Here is a 17,562-nt window from a genome sequence, read left to right on the forward strand (position 1 = left end):
ATCCTGCCCTTGGGCCTACCATAGGTGTGTCTGATGTGAAGAAAAGGGAAGGTTTAGGAACTGGCAAGTGGGTGCACTTGCCCAGTCAGCATGACAGTACCAAGTTTGCACACAGACTCTGCAATGGCAGACCTTAGACACATTTTACAAGGCTGCTTTTGTGGGTGGCACAACCAGCGCTGCAAGCCCACTAGCATGATTTGGTTTACAAGCCCTGGGCACTCCTGGTGCACTGTACTAGGGTCTGACAGGTAAACCAAACAAGCCAATCATGGAACCACTGATCAATACATTCATTTACAATAGGGAGCACTTGCACTGTGGCACTGGACAGCAGTGGCACAGTGCCCAACGCATCTAACACCAGCAACAACACATGAGGCAACAGCAAAAAATGGAAGGGAGTCCCACGCCAATGGTGCTAGGTCTAACAGCTATGTACAGGCTGCCCACATCTACTGTCCATTTTTAAGTTGAGCAAGACATACAGTACATGTCAATATATGTTTTGGGGTTGACTCACTGTGTCCAACACTGTGCAGCCCTCAATGTCCAATCCCTGTGAATGGCTCAATGTGTCATGGATATCACATTGAGGGGCATGTTTTTGCAAACCCAAACCCTCCTCACAAGGGTTGTTGTGTGCAATCTACAGGGCTGAGATGTCTCATTGACGGAGAGTCCCGATAAATACCCACATGTAACCCTCTGTAAATTCAGTGATGTGTCCTTGCCAGATTGGGCGGTCACTGTGCAGGCCAGGTGGGCTCACACTGAGGCCCAACGTGTGGCATCGGAAATGACACATGAAGGGACAAATTGAGAGTGGAAACAGTGCTTACACATGCCAGTCAGTACATATGTTGGTGGGAATGGAGGGTGCAGCGCACAATAGTATGGCAATCTGCCATAGGTGAAGGCCCACCAATAGTGTCACCCTTGGGTAATGAAGTTCTGAGTTTAGTGCAGAACTGGAGATGATGTACAATTAGGAGTCAGACACAATTCCATCAGTACCCTCTGTACAAAAACCCCAGCTAAAGCCACTGATGGGCTTGCGATGGACATCAGCGACCCACACATCCATTCACACAATCAATCACTGCCCTGAGTCCTGCATTACCAACTTGCTGCATCACTGTATGGCAGAAAAGGCAATACATGTCCCTCCAGTCTTGATGTGCAGGCAGGGTGACGTGTGAAATTGGTTACACACCCCCTTCCCCAGGACACAGCATGCTAGACACTGCATGGCACAACCCCACACTCTCCGGCACATACTGCTGCAGTTCAACTTCATGTGTGCTCCCCACTGAACTCTCACTCCCACTCTGGAATACTTATCACAACATTTGGAGCACCATATAACCTCGGATACTGTGTGAGCACCTCGTCTACCAGGAACTCTGGCTCCTCGCTGGTGAAGGGACTGGCACAGATCTTCTCAGTCCTCAACACCACTGTGGCCAGGAGACAGCAGCAGCAGCAGTTGGTGGTGAGGGGTCTCAGGCAGCATGCCTTGGAGACAGGAGCAGCAACAGGTGGTGGTGAGGAGTATCAGGCAGAAGGCTCTGGAGACAGGGCAGCAGCAGCAGGTGGTGGTGAGGGGTCTCAGGCAGCAGGCTCTGGAGGCAGGAGCAGCAGCAGGTGGTGGTGAGGGGTCTCACTCTCAGGCAGCAGGCTCTGTGAACTGTGGAAATGTGAGGCTCTTTTCCACACATACAAAGCCCCCTAGGGTCGTTTCAGTGGTTCTAAGCTGCTACAGTTGGTGTTCCCGGTCAGCCTTTTTCAAATGCATCCAATGACCGGCTACAAAGTGGCGGAGTACGCCTACCGCAATTTTCAAAATTGCATTAGGCTACCGCGATTGTGGTTCCCATTGGATGTAATGGCATGGTCCAAGGTGGTGACACACCGCAGGGGTCAGTGGGGCGTTACCTCGGTGGTGCATCTTTCAAATGCAGAGTATGTCCATGAGAAGCTGCAAAGGTAAGGGGCAAACAGCAGTGAACAACAAGGCCAGTGGCCAGGACAGAAAAAAGTGCAGTTGAGGTACATGAGATCCAGCACAGGCAGGAGGCAAACAGCAGTGAACATCAAGGACAGTGGCCAGTCCAAGGTGCAGATAAGGTACATGAGATCCTGCACAGGCAAGGGGCAAACAGCAGTGAACAACAAGGCCAGTAGCCAGTTCAAGGTGCAGGGTATGTCCATGAGATCCTGCACAGGCAAGGGGAAAACAGCAGTGAACAGCAAGGCCAGCAGCCAGAACAAAGTGCAGTTGAGGTACATGAGATCCTGCACAGGCAAGGGGCAAACAACAGGGAACAACAAGGCCAGTGGCCAGGACGAAGTGCAGAGTAGCAACACGAGATCCTGCACAGGGAATGTGTGTGACTGTACCCTGCCATGGTCAGCAACAAAGTCAGGGTGGTAACAATGGGCAGTACAGGCACCGTTGTGGGCGAGACAGGTGTGTGAGGGGGACTTCCACTCAGACTTGGCTATCATTCTGATTGGGAGGTGGCTGTGTGTTGGGGACAGTTGGAGGAATGGAATGGGGAGAGAGAGTCCCAGCTGAGGCTAAGGCATCAGTGGCCTGGGAAGCTGGAGGGCTGCTTGGACCAGGTGGGGTAGTGGCACGTGGAGGTGGAGTTATGCTGCCGTGAGACACAGTGTGGGTGGGAGATTGTTGAAGGGTACCTTTCCACTTCTTTGGGATTCGAAATGGCTTCCATGTCTGGGGATTAATGGAAAGTGGTGTGGACACAACAGGCACACTCACCACCAAAGCTGCATCGGGTGCAGACGGTGGCCCTCCCTCTGGGGACGTGCTGGATCTAGCAGGACGCTTGGACTGGTCTTGCCTATGCCCCTCTATCCCCTGTTTACCAGGTGTACCCCGACACTGCCCTCCTTTCTCTGCTTCACAGGGCTTTGGATGGGAGTTTAAGTTGTGGGTGAATCTGTCTTGCAGCTCTTCTTATGCGTACTCTTAGTAGGCAATACCTTCTCAGCGGGCACGGAAACTGTCTGCTTGTCTCTGCGAGACGCTTTTGGGACCGGAGAGAACTGGGCTGGGGATGCCTCTGAGGTATGTGACCCTGAGAACTGCTTCTTGCTTTTGTGGCCCTTCGTGTCGCCAGATGGGCTTTTGTCTTTGCGCTCTGGAGTGGCTTTAGTTTTCTGTGGGGATGATGTCTGTGCCCTGGACCTATTGGGCTTCTGATGCTGTGTGCTGCATGTGCTGTATCTTGCCCTTGAGGTCTGTGGTGTGTGGTCACTATTGTCCGATGTGGTCACCGGCAGGGGGGTTGACAAAGGGACTGGAGCTGGACTCTAAGATTGTGCTAGTTGAATTGCTGCTGTAACAGCGAGGAAAAAGACTGGACAGTCTGGTGTAGCCCACCCTCATCTGAATGAATGCCCTTCATGAAAGCAACCACCTGTACCAACTTCACTAAAAGATGTGTTTTATCATTCTGAGTTCAGGCATACTAAACTCGAATTTCTACCATGTTACCTGAGGCAGTTAGGATTATAAGATGTAATAATCTAACCGCCCATTCTGGCCTATGGAGAACAGGTAGCCTTGCAATAGTGAAAAACGAAAATGGCTGTAATTCACTATTAGGACTTGCCACACACACCAGGGCATGTCCTACCTTATACTTACAATGCATCCTGCCCTTGGGCCTACCATAGGTGTGTCTGATGTGAAGAAAAGGGAAGGTTTAGGAACTGGCAAGTGGGTGCACTTGCCCAGTCAGCATGACAGTACCAAGTTTGCACACAGACTCTGCAATGGCAGACCTTAGACACATTTTACAAGGCTGCTTTTGTGGGTGGCACAACCAGCGCTGCAAGCCCACTAGCATGATTTGGTTTACAAGCCCTGGGCACTCCTGGTGCACTGTACTAGGGTCTGACAGGTAAACCAAGCAAGCCAATCATGGAACCACTGATCAATACATTCATTTACAATAGGGAGCACTTGCACTGTGGCACTGGACAGCAGTGGCACAGTGCCCAAAGCATCTAACACCAGCAACAACACATGAGGCAACAGCAAAAAATGGAAGGGAGACCCACGCCAATGGTGCTAGGTCTAACAGCTATGTACAGGCTGCCCACATCTACTGTCCATTTTTAAGTTGAGCAAGACATACAGTACATGTCAATATATGTTTTGGGGTTGACTCACTGTGTCCAACACTGTGCAGCCCTCAATGTCCAATCCCTGTGAATGGCTCAATGTGTCATGGATGTCACATTGAGGGGCATGTTTTTGCAAACCCAAACCCTCCTCACAAGGGTTGTTGTGTGCAATCTACAGGGCTGAGATGTCTCATTGATGGAGAGTCCCGATAAATACCCACATGTAACCCTCTGTAAATTCAGTGATGTGTCCTTGCCAGATTGGGCGGTCACTGTGCAGGCCAGGTGGGCTCACACTGAGGCCCAACGTGTGGCATCGGAAATGACACATGAAGGGACAAATTGAGAGTGGAAACAGTGCTTACACATGCCAGTCAGTACATATGTTGGTGGGAATGGAGGGTGCAGCGCACAATAGTATGGCAATCTGCCATAGGTGAAGGCCCACCAATAGTGTCACCCTTGGGTAATGAATTTCTGAGTTTAGTGCAGAACTGGAGATGATGTACAATTAGGAGTCAGACACAATTCCATCAGTACCCTCTGTACAAAAACCCCAGCTAAAGCCACTGATGGGCTTGCGATGGACATCAGCGACCCACACATCCATTCACACAATCAATCACTGCCCTGAGTCCTGCATTACCAACTTGCTGCATCACTGTATGGCAGAAAAGGCAATACATGTCCCTCCAGTCTTGATGTGCAGGCAGGGTGACGTGTGAAATTGGTTACGCACCCCCTTCCCCAGGACACAGCATGCTAGACACTGCATGGCACAACCCCACACTCTCCGGCACATACTGCTGCAGTTCAACTTCATGTGTGCTCCCCACTGAACTCTCACTCCCACTCTGGAATACTTATCACAACATTTGGAGCACCATATAACCTCGGATACTGTGTGAGCACCTCGTCTACCAGGAACTCTGGCTCCTCGCTGGTGAAGGGACTGGCACAGATCTTCTCAGTCCTCAACACCACTGTGGCCAGGAGACAGCAGCAGCAGCAGTTGGTGGTGAGGGGTCTCAGGCAGCATGCCTTGGAGACAGGAGCAGCAACAGGTGGTGGTGAGGAGTATCAGGCAGAAGGCTCTGGAGACAGGAGCAGCAGCAGCAGGTGGTGGTGAGGGGTCTCAGGCAGCAGGCTCTGGAGGCAGGAGCAGCAGCAGGTGGTGGTGAGGGGTCTCACTCTCAGGCAGCAGGCTCTGTGAACTGTGGAAATGTGAGGCTCTTTTCCACACATATAAAGCCCCCTAGGGTCGTTTCAGTGGTTCTAAGCTGCTGCAGTTGGTGTTCCAGGTCAGCCTTTTTCAAATGCATCCAATGACCGGCTACAAAGTGGCGGAGTACGCCTACCGCAATTTTCAAAATTGCATTAGGCTACCGCGATTGTGGTTCCCATTGGATGTAATGGCATGGTCCAAGGTGGTGACACACCGCAGGGGTCAGTGGGGCGTTACCTCGGTGGTGCATCTTTCAAATGCATCCAATGACCGGCTCTGCAGTGGCAGAGGACGCCTACCGCGATTTTCAAAATTGCATTAGGCTACCGCGATTGCGGCTCCAATTGGCTGTAATGGCATTGTCCATGACGGTGACACACCGCTGGGGCCAGGAGGTAGCTTCCGTGATTTGGGTGCCATACATTGATATGGGTGACCGGGACTTAGGTGGCGGAGCATGCCAACTGCCATTTGAGATCATGTATATGCCTATCACTACCGCGATTGTGTGTTGGGCATTGGTCGGGACTCGTGACACACTGCTGGTGCCAGGCGGTATCTACCGTGATTTGGGTGCCATATAATGATATGGGTGACCGGGATTTGGGTGACGGAGCATGCCAACCACCTTTTGAGATTGTGTTTATGCCTATCACTACCGCGATTGTGTGTTGGGCATTGGTCGTGACTCGTGACACACTGTGGGGACCTGGCGGTAGCTACCGCGATTTGGGTGCCATACATTGATATGGGTGACCGGGATTTCGGTGACGGAGCATGCCAACCACCATTTGAAATTGTGTATATGCCTATCACTACAGTGATTGTGTGTTGGGCATTGGTGGTGACACACCGCTGGGGCAACATGGTATCTACTGCGATTTGGGTGCTATACATTGATATGAGTGACCAGGATTTGGGTGGAGGTGCACTTTGACAGCACCTATGGACACATCATGCATCAGCATTTGTACCATTCTAGCCCTTTTTTTGGTCCTGAAGAAAGCCACCGATAGAGAATTCTGATCATATGGCTGAAACATGTCTACCTTTATTCAATAGTAGTTGTAAATCCATACTACTTTTTTGCACTGCTTTTTAATCCTGCCAGTAAGAGCACGCTAATGAAATCAGATTTGTGCATCAATCTGGGCAGTTTTAACATTCACTATATATATTTCTATCACGTCACTTTTGTTGCCCTGCACCCTCACTACACCATATGCCTTACATATGGGATTTTAGCATCCTATCTCCATAGTTAAACGTCAATGAAAACATCTCTGAGCTCCTTCCTCATAGTGATGAAATTGTAGCTCCCAGTAGGACTAGGATTTCCTACTGGTAAGGAAGAACCAATATGAGGAAGCATGTCACCTTCGGGTGACTGAGGGTTCTAGTCCTTAAGGGATAAATTCCCACACTTTTTTTCCTTTAAGATTTACTGTAAAACACAAAACTCAGAGTGAGAGAGTAGGACATAGACCACTACTCTGCCTAGTAAAGGCTACTGTAGTGCATTTTCCAGACCCAAGGTGATAGTGTGTTGTCATGCACATACTGGTCAATAAGCGCACAGTCTTGGGACATTGTGTTGTTGATGTGTGCCATGCTCAACTTCCGCCTGAAGGTGTGGCAGGTACAGCAGCTAGTTATGAGACAGTAGTGTTGCTGTTTCACACATATGCAGTATGAAATACTCTCAGGCCTGCTCATGCTAGATGTGGCCATATCCCTTTGTGCATTCTCATAGTCAGATGTTGTTTCGGAGTTACTTGCTGTGTGAAAGGGGACAAGCGTACGAGTAGTGTAGCTGAAGGTGTCTCTACATGTAAGCTGGTCTGTAACTCAGATGTGATGACAGTCATTGTTGGCGTAGTGTCAGTCAAAACGTAAGATGTACATATCCTATGGTTTTTGCATTGACATGTTTTCACTTTCATCTCAACTAGGAGGAGACCAAATCTGCATCGTCCCTTCACAGTGCTGGCAGACATGGAGAATGAGGAGGTCATCCCAAAATTCCATCTGGATAGAGCCACCCTACAAAACCTATGTGCTGTGTTGGAGCCCACCTGCAGCCTCACAGAACATATCCAACTACTTTCACCCCAATGTCTAAGGTGATGGCATCCCTGCATTTTTTTGCCACTATATAATTTCAGCAGACGGTGTCCAGCGCAGGTGGAATGTCGCAACCTATGTTCAGCATGGTGCTGCATGATGTCCTGTCCGCTATGATGATCTACAAGGACAGGTATATCCATTTCCCCAGGGGGGTGTGAATAGGCAGCTGTGAAGGGAGATTTTTATGCCCTTGGACACATCCCCCCATGTTGTTGGTACAATTGATTGCACCCATGTTGGGTTTGTTCCACCACAGCCACGTGAGTACATCTACAGGAATCATAAACATTTCCACTCCATAAATGTACAAGTGGTGTGCTAGGCGGATATGATCATCTTGCACATGTGTGCCAAATTCCCAGGCTCAGCCCATGACTCATACATCCTGCAGAACAGCATTGTACCCCAGCTGATGGCTAGTCTGCTTCCTGAGCGTACATGGATTGTGGTTGAGTATGCATAGGCAAATAGCGTGCTGTTGGTGGGACATGTTGTCCTCTGCCACAGTAATATTACAAGGTTTCCCTGTGTTTCTCACACCTAGGTGACTCTGCGTATCCCAACCATCCTTGGTTACTGAACCCACTGCGGAATGCCAGGACACCAGCTGAAGTCCGCTACAATGATGTCAATCAGAGGACACGTCGTATGGTGGAGCATACTTTTGGTCTCCTAAAGTCACAATTTCACTGCCTGGACAAGACCGGAGGTGCACGGAGGCACTCGCCCAGGAAGGTGTGCCATATTGAAGTGGCATGCTGCATGCTCCACAACCTTGCCATTCATAAGGAGATCCCCCTGCTCCTGGATGCTGATGAGCAGCCAAGGCCCCCACTTGCAAACCAACCCGTGTCCAGTGACGAGGATAGTGGAGAGGAGGAAGGTGTCGACCTGCGTCAACAGCTCATCACCCACTACTTCAATTCAATTTTATTTATTATGTTTTGGCTCTCAAAGAGGGCCACATAAAATATACAGAATTAGCACACAACAATTACAACGCAACAATTACATTGCTCCAAGAAAGCAGCAAAAACAAAAAGAAAGAAAAAATATATATCCTTACAATGTCCAAAGGTAAATACGAGACTGACATATAGATCAAAAACTACATAAGTCGGACAGTCAAGATACATCTCCAGAGACATATTAATAAATAGCTAAAAACCCTTTAAAAAAGTTAAAAATATGGAAGCAGAACATTTCATTGGGAGGGCAATAAAGTGCAAACAGGAAATCGTTCAAAGTGACAATGCCAAGATCCAAACAAATAACTTTTATCCATCTAAAGCGCAATTTGCGAAGCGCGGGGCAAATCAGCAACACATGCATACAGTCCTGGATATTTACTTTACAAAAATTACACAAAGGAGAGGAGCCATTCCATTTAAATAACAGTCGGTTTAAAGGTAATAAATCATAACGTAAAATAAACCAAAATCTACGGATACCATGTGGTAGGTTCCATCTTACATAGGGTTGAGGGAGTTTCCACAGATAGGAATCAAGGAGATGTTCTACCTTTCTTTTTCCACAAATTACTTTCTTATCCGTCTGGAAACACAAGTCCCATGAAGCTGCTTTCAAAACAAATTTTAACTGTAAAGAAGAATACAAAAACAAAGCAGTTTCATCTAATTTTAGGAGGGTTACAGCTTTTCTAAAATTACGCACAAGTTGAGAAAACTCATTAAAATTACCCAATAATTCACTTTTGAGGATAGCTCTCATTGTCCCTACCTCAGCTCTTGCAAGGCAGGCCACCCATCTGACAAGGGCCGATAGTCCCTGTACCCAGCTACTCCTGAGGCCGAAATCAAGCCTACAGGCAGCTAAAGGGCACGCGGTGTTTAGGGAAGAGAGAGATCTTAAAAGTTTACCCTCTATCTTATGGCAAAAGTCCCACTTTTTCACATCTATAAGTTCAATACCATACAATATTGTTGCGGGGATTTTAGATCTGTACACTTCCAATAAAATCGGAAAGTGCCGTTTCCCCGTTGCATGGTAAAGAGAGTTTAAACCTTTGCCATGGGCAATAGCTTTGCGTGTACAATGTTCTATGTGGAGTTTCTCACTCAAATTAGCCATGATAATTTTCCCCAAAAAAGTATAGGACTTTACCACCTCAAGTTTTTGGCCCCCTATAAACCAACCAAAATCAACAGAGCGGCACCTCTTCTTACCAGCTATACACATAACTTTGCTTTTAGTAATGTTGATCTTCATATGATGAGCCACAGCAAACATATGGAGTGCATTTAGACGATTTGCAAGTCCTTTGGGGGATAAATCAAAAATAAGAACATCGTCGGCGTACATCAGGCAAGATATAGGGGACCCCCCGAGCACCGGGGCAATGCCCTCACTAGAAGAAAGGGCTGCGGGTAGGTCCACCGTGTACAGGGAAAACAAAAGGGGGGCCAACAAACAACCTTGCTTAAGGCCATTCAAAGAAGGAATTATATCCGATAGACCCCTTTCGCCTCCCATCAACACCCTACACCAGGTCTCTGTATGTAGAGCCCGCACCAGCTCCAATAGGTAGGATGGAAGACCAAGCGCTGCCAATTTTCTCCACAGCGTTCCGCGGTCCACTTTATCGAACGCTGTGGAGAAATCGATAAAGGCAACATACACCACCCCACCTCTCACCTGAACATACTTATCAGTAACCACATGAAGGGCGGTAAGGTTGTCTAACGTACCGTGGTCCCTACGAAAGCCAGTCTGTTCTAGCGGCAGAATATTATTCTCCTCTACCCAATCGGAGAGGGCTTTTAGTAAACATTTCGCAAACACTTTTCCGATGGAGTCGAGGAGAGCAATCAGACGATAATTACTGGGGCTGTCCCTAACTCCCTTCTTAAAGATAGGGACCAGGATACTACCCCTCCACGAATCAGGGACCGTTTTCGTCATAAAACATGCTCTAAACAGGGGAAACAGAATTTTACTCCACCTTACAGGATCAGATTTCAGGACCGTCATAGGGAGTTCATCGGGTCCCATTGCCCCGGAGACCCGCATGCTTTTTATCGCCATCTCAATTTCCTTCTCAACGGGGTAGTTAGTAAGCCCCAGGGGAGTAGCACTAATGGCAATATTATTGCCTAAATTAACACTGGTGTCAATATCGTTACTTAAAATCCCAATCCCTGCATAGAGTTCCCGAATATAAGATATCCAATCCTCTTCCGCTATAGGGATAGGGGAGGGGCCTAGTCTAGACCCACACCCCTTACCAATTATTGTCCAAAAATCTCTAGTCCTACCATGGACCACCGATTCCCTCAAATTAATCCATACATTGTCCTCCCTTACTTTTTTTTAATTTTAACTGGACTCTGCTTCTCTTTCTTTTTAACCTTGATATTTCTTTACCACGATCCATGACTCTATCAAGATATTGTTTGCGAACCAGTTTGTTAATTTCCTTATTCAGGCTACGCAGTATACTCGGGACCGCTACCCTATTTCTTGGTCGAAAATTTTTTTGGGCATAAGAAGTAATATTACGTACAAATTCTTCAAAATATGCTATTTCATTCCCATGCCACTCATTTAAAATTAATAGGGTCTCGTCTAGAAAGTCCTGTACCCCATTAATGGCGGTGGGATTCCAATAGCACCTTCCCGATGAGGCGTGGAAAGCGACATCACTATCCTTAAGAGACCAAGGTGCCATTGTCAGAGGCTTTAAGGAAATAGTAACAAGCAATATACTATGGTCGCTCAAAGGAGTAAATATTATCTTAATATCCTGAACAAGAGGAAACAAACCGTAGTCTGAAATAACATAATCCAAGATAGAGGTCCCGAACGGAGACTTGTGAGTAAGTTTTGCAGGCACGTCAGACGGAAATCTCCCATTTAATATAAGTCCATCGACGGCCTCTAATTCATTTAGCAGGATCTTCCCTCTTTTATTTGTCACTAATTTATCAGGGAAGAGTGCCTGCGGAACAAAATACGCCTCTTCTTTAGGTTTATTCCTAAATAGATTCAGGCTAAAATTAGAAATTTTACAATTCAGGTCTCCTACCAACAGAATGTCCGGGGGGGATGGGACATTTTTGATTAGGTCAATGTATCGAAATACCTGCTTTAAAAGCGCATTAAAACACTCTTCCGGAGGAATATAAACATTCAAAATTACCATAGGGGATTTTATCCCATTATTAAACAAATTGTCGATAGTTATAGCATGGAACAATTTACTAGGATCCATGTAATGGCTGAATTTCCAATGTAATTTATTAGATAATAGGCAAGCAATCCCGCCCCTGGCATGGCCTTTCTTAGAGGGGACGGCGGGAACTTCCAGAACATAGTAATCCTTAGAGACCTTCAGCATATCAATACACCACGTTTCCTGTAGGCAGATCACATTTGCTCCTAGAGAAAAAAGCAACTCAAACTTCTCAGGGCTACTGTGAATCCCTGCGGCATTCCAGGAGATAATATTTAGTGGGGTGTTAAAGGTGCCGGAACAATCTTGGATCATCTTTAGATTTAGTAGATAAGGCACTTTGCAGCCAGTTCCACTGATTATTATCCTCTACCAGAGAGGAGTTCTGAGTCAGCGGAAGAGGCTTCACTTGTGAAACCAAGCGTTTTCCCTTAGCTACCCAAATCTTCAGGTCCCTAAGGGGGGAGGCTACCCCATTTTGTTCCTCCCTTCTGGGTACCTCCCCAAACGCCGAGTTTTTATTTCCAAGGTTAAAGATCGGGAGAATATCTATGCCTATACGTTGGAAGTTCTCAGCTTGCTGAAGTATCAGATTTACAATAATAGGAGAATAAAATTTCACCCTTATACTCGTTACATTGGCTTCACCAAACAGGGAGACTAATTCAATATCCCTAGTTTGGATATGATGTAAACTATCAATCTCACTAAAGCGCTTAAGAAGCCAAGCTCTGTTTAAAGGCAAGTCAACGTCGAATAAAGGTAAAAAGTCTAACACAAGAGTTTCAAGTGGAGTGTTTAAAGTTGTTAAAGAGCGATCCGGGAAATGGCGATCTCCATTCCCTGAAACTACACGGAACGGAGAGGCCAAAGGGTTAAGGGACCCAGGTGGATTTTGTATAACAACTTCAGTCATTGGTGGTTGAGGCAGACTGGTAGGGAGGCCCCCCCTTTGAGAGATGGATTCCAAAGCCATTGGGGGACACAAATCACTTTCTACCTTAAAAAAGGTACTAATAGGTAAGTTCCGTTCAATATCAATATCTGCCTTTCCAGAAGTAGAAGATAGCTCCAGATCAATCACTTCATTCTCCAGTGCAGAGACTGAATTTTGAAAAATTATCCGACGCTGCCTTTTCTTCCTATATTTACGAGTTGGTTTCCTTTTATTCCCCTTGTTGCTTCTAAATTTCACATTTTTTGCCTTAGCCTCATTTTTATCCTCGGGAGAATCTTTTTTATTTTCCGACATGAAGATGGGAAAAAGGTCTTGAGCCACTTTAGGTTCAGAAATGGATTTATTTTCCTCCATTATTACAAGGACTGAGTTATTTATACAGTTCGGCACTGCAGTTGAAGAGATAGCCGCAGTATGTGGTATCAAAACCGATGTCCCAGCTTTCGTGTCAAGCTCTACTGAAGCCACGTTTATTTCCCCCCCAGGCCGACCATGTTCGGTCATGAGGGGAACATTCCTAAAATCCGGTGACTTTTGTAGCAGAGTCTTCAGTATTTGGGTAACGGATTCCAAAATACAATCCGAATTGCCAACAAATTTCCCTAAAAGAGATAAAATAGAGGCTAGTAATTGTTCCAAAGCAACCATGGATTCAGAAATAGGTTTTTCACATGCTTCCAATGGACGGCAGATGCCAGAGAGATTAAGGCCCGGGGTCCCGGAAGCGACTAACAAGTCAGACATATCCTGATCATTCAATGAGGGGGTACTACTATACAACATTAGACCAGATGGGCTAGCACCCCCGGGGGATTTATTAGGGGCCAGGGACTCCCTATTCGCTATATCTACATACCGGCCACAAAGTTCATGATCAATAAGTAATACGGATAAATCACCATCCAACTTATCCTTCAGCGTGGTTTGAGACATAGGTGGAGGATTCATAGATTCCCTCTCATGTACTAATGAATTGAGTTTGCTTTCCCCATTCCCTTCAAGGAAGACAGGGGAAAAAGGCACCACTGGCACAGGTAATTGTAGTGCGAGCTGAGACGAAGAAAGCTCCAGGCATGTACTAGGTTGCATAGGAAGGTGTGTGACATTGTACAACGGACCCATTGTCTGATGATGTTGCTGTTGTTTTCAAGGTGTATGTGAGCTTTGTGACTGCAGCCAGTTGTTTACTCAGTGGTGGCTGACAATGTTTCCAGGACAGGGTATTTTGGTACCTCTGCAGGATGTGTATGTTGGCACTGTTGCTCATTGTGATGTGTGCATGATGGATTAGTTTGATGGTAAGTGTTGTGTGATGTCTGTGATGCCAAACCCAGACAAGTAAATGTTGTTCTAATGTGTTTTCCTAGGTCCCTCAGCCTCTCCTTGCTTACATGCATTCAATGCTCCTGGTACATTGTAATCATGATGAAGACTGTACAACTTGGAATAAACACAGAGCAGAGACAACAACATATATGTAAGGAGTATGTATTTACAATGGTGACATATGGGGGACATTTATATTGAGGTGATTAGTGAAGCAGTGACTTGGAAGTTATGGTAAATGAGAGAATCAAGTAGTCACCACATTGATGTGGTAACCCAGTCCAACAGACAGATACCATTCACAAAGCAGTGTGGGTAAGAACAGTCCAATAAAGTTGATGCAGCATTGAAGAGGGTTGCCATCATGGCTGGCTCCGTGACTGGCGTTTGGCAGGTGCCAAGCCACGGGATACTCCCAGGGATTTCTTAGGACGGCCCCTTCGATGTTTAGCAGGGGGGCCTCTGCTGCGGGGCCTCTGGGGTCTGAGGAATCACCCCTCGCTGTGGCCGCAGGGGAGGATGGTAAACTGTCATCCTGAGGCCCATCAGAGGAAGGTGGAGGTGTTGGTTGTGATGCAGGCCTGTCCCCCAGTACCGCCACTAGCTGCCCAAGAGGTCCACAATTTGGCCCATGCGGGTATCCATGGACCTCATCTGTAGGAGGAGCTCGCGTGAATCTTCCTCAACCCGGCCCCTTCGTAAAAGGGCCTGTTCATAGGCCCCAAGGACTCTGGTGATGTTGTCCAGGGCTCCGGTCTCGGTGTCAGGTTGTCTTTGACGTAACCTTGCCCTCCCACCTGCCCTGCTGCCACAGAGCTGTTGCCTCAGCACTGTATACACCCACATCCTATCCCTGCCCTTCTCAGTTGGTGGAATGGGGTGGTCATCCTCTGGGACAGGAAGGGTGTTGCAGGCATCACTGGTGGTGGTGGAGGTGGTGGTGGAGGACGCACGGACCATTACAGCAGAGGTCTGCGGATGAGGTGGTATTACTGCAGATGTGATGGGGGGACGATGAGGTCCTGGGACCTGTTGCGCCTTGGCACACCAGATGGGCCGGCTACGAGCTCCTCATTCTCAGAATCTCGGAGTCAACATCCGAAAGTTCATGTTCCGGTGGGGGGAGGAGGGGAGTAAGGAGGGGAGATTGGCTCTGCAGGTTGCTGGTAATATCTTCTGCAGTCAAATCTTGTTCACCTGTGGGATAGAGTAGAAATGGTCATTGAGGTGCACCCCTCAAGCTTGGTGTTAGATGTATCTTATTCACAGGTTATACACCACACAGTTTACTAGTTTGCATATTGTTTGTATGCACACTACTGTGCATCCTGACATGATGTTGCAATACATGCATTACTTGTCCATGGTGTGACGTGTCAAGACATACCATGTTCCACGTGCATATTTTGTGGTTACAAGGACATGTTGTCATCTACCGACTAGCGCCACAACGAATTTATGTGAAGCATCTGTGATGATTACTCTGCCTGGCAGACGTTACATCTGAGCATGGACTTCCCATTATCTCATGCATACCTTTGTAATATCATGTGCAAATCTCCATTTGTACTACAGACCAGGCTTGCTTTGTTTTTGTATCGTCCTTGCAGCTCAACCCCCATGGCACTTACACATGGGATTTAGTGCTGTGCATGATTGTGCACAAACTTTCTTCAACATGGGAATTAGTGAGTCATACTCTGGTTGCGGTGACAGTTACATTCGCTTAGCTGTCTGCACACTGTAAGTGGCAATTGGATCTGTGTGAAGTTTTGTGGGATGTGAGGGCTGGTGTTGTCATATAACACCATGCTTTTTGAGCGGAATGGCTGGGTGCATGCACTGCCTACTTACCTGTTCTGCTTACACATTTGGATGGGATTTGTAACACATCTGTGTGTGTGTGTGGTGGTGGGTTCCATCCTGCTCGGGGGACAAGAGAGAATAAGATGGATACCTACCTGTTAGTTTGTAGTGAACAATGCAATGGCTTCCACATGCATCTGGGTGGGAAGGAGTGCTCCATCTTAATGAACTGGGGAACAAAGGGGTGTGGTAGGAGTATTAGTGCAGGCCACCCAGCCACAAACAGAACAACCTTGGTAAATGGCTACCTACCTGTTAGTATGTTTGTAGTGATACAATGGCTGCCACATGCATCTGGGTAAGAGGAAGTGCTACATCTTGATGGGCTGGGGAACAAGGGGGCATGGTGGGAGTAGTAATGCAGGCCTCCCAGCCACAAACAGAACAACCTTGGTAAATGGCTACCTACCTGTTAGTTTGTTTATAGTAATACAATGGCTGCAACATGCATCCGGGTGGGAGGGAGTGCTCCATCTTGATGGGCTGGGAAACAAGGGGGCATGGTGGGAGTAATAGTGTAGGCCTCCCAGCCACACACACAACAACCTTAGTAAATGGCTACCTACCTGTTATTTTGTTTGTAGCGATACGATGGTTGCCACATGCATCAGGGTGGGAGGGAGCACTACATCCTGCTCAGGGGTGTGACAGGGGGCTAGGTGGGAGTTCCTTGTGCAGGCATCCCAGCCCCAAACAGCCATCCCAGGGAAGATGGCTACCTACCTGTTAGGTGAGAATGAACCATACAATGGCTGACACATGCTTCTGTGGGTGGGGAGTGTTATATCCTGCTCAGGAGTGGGACAGGGGGGGCCTGTTGGGAATTGTTGTGCAGGCCTCTCAGCCCCAAACAGCCCTCCCAGGGAAGGTGGCTACCTACCTGGTAGGTGAGGGGGCCTGTTGGGAGTTGTAGTACAGGCTTCCCAGCCACAAACAGAACAACCTTGGTAAATGGCTACCTACCTGACAGATTGTTTGCAGTGATACAATGGCTGCCACATACATCTGGGTGGGAGGGCGTGCTCCATCTTGATGGGCTGGGTAACATGGGGGCATGGTGGGAGTAGTGGTGCAGGCCTCTCAGCCGCAAACAGAACAACCTTGGTAAATGGCTACCTACCTGTTAGTTTGTTTGTAGTGATACAATGGCTGCCACATGCATCGTAGTGGGAGGGAGTGCTCCATCTTGATAGGCTTCTGTGGGTGGGGAGTGCTATATCCTGCTCAGGAGTGGGACAGGGGGGCCTGTTGGGAATTGTTGTGCAGGCCTCCCAGCCCCAAACAGCCCTCCCAAGGAAGATGGCTACCTACCTGTTAGGTGAGGGTGAACCATACAATGGCTGACATATCCTTCTGTGTGTGGGGAATGCTATATCCTGCTCAGGGGTAATAAGGGGGGCCTGTTGGGAGTTGTAGTGCAGGCCTCCCAGACACAAATAGAGCAACCTTGGTAAATGGCTACCTACCTATTAGTTTGTTTGCAGTGCTACAATGGCTGCCACATGCATCTGGGTGGGAGGGAGTGCTCCATCTTGATGGGCTGGGAAACAAGGGGGCGTGGTGGGAGTAGTAGTACAGCCCTCACAGCTACAAACAGAACAACCTTAGTAAATGGCTACCTACCTGTTAGTTTGTTTGTAGTGATACAATGGTTACCAAATTTATCAGGGTGTGAGGGAGTGCTACATCCTGCTCAGGGGTGTGACAGGG

The sequence above is a fragment of the Lissotriton vulgaris genome, chromosome 2_1, assembly GCF_964263255.1.
Source record: "Lissotriton vulgaris chromosome 2_1, aLisVul1.2, whole genome shotgun sequence".
In the NCBI taxonomy this organism is placed as follows: domain Eukaryota; kingdom Metazoa; phylum Chordata; class Amphibia; order Caudata; family Salamandridae; genus Lissotriton; species Lissotriton vulgaris.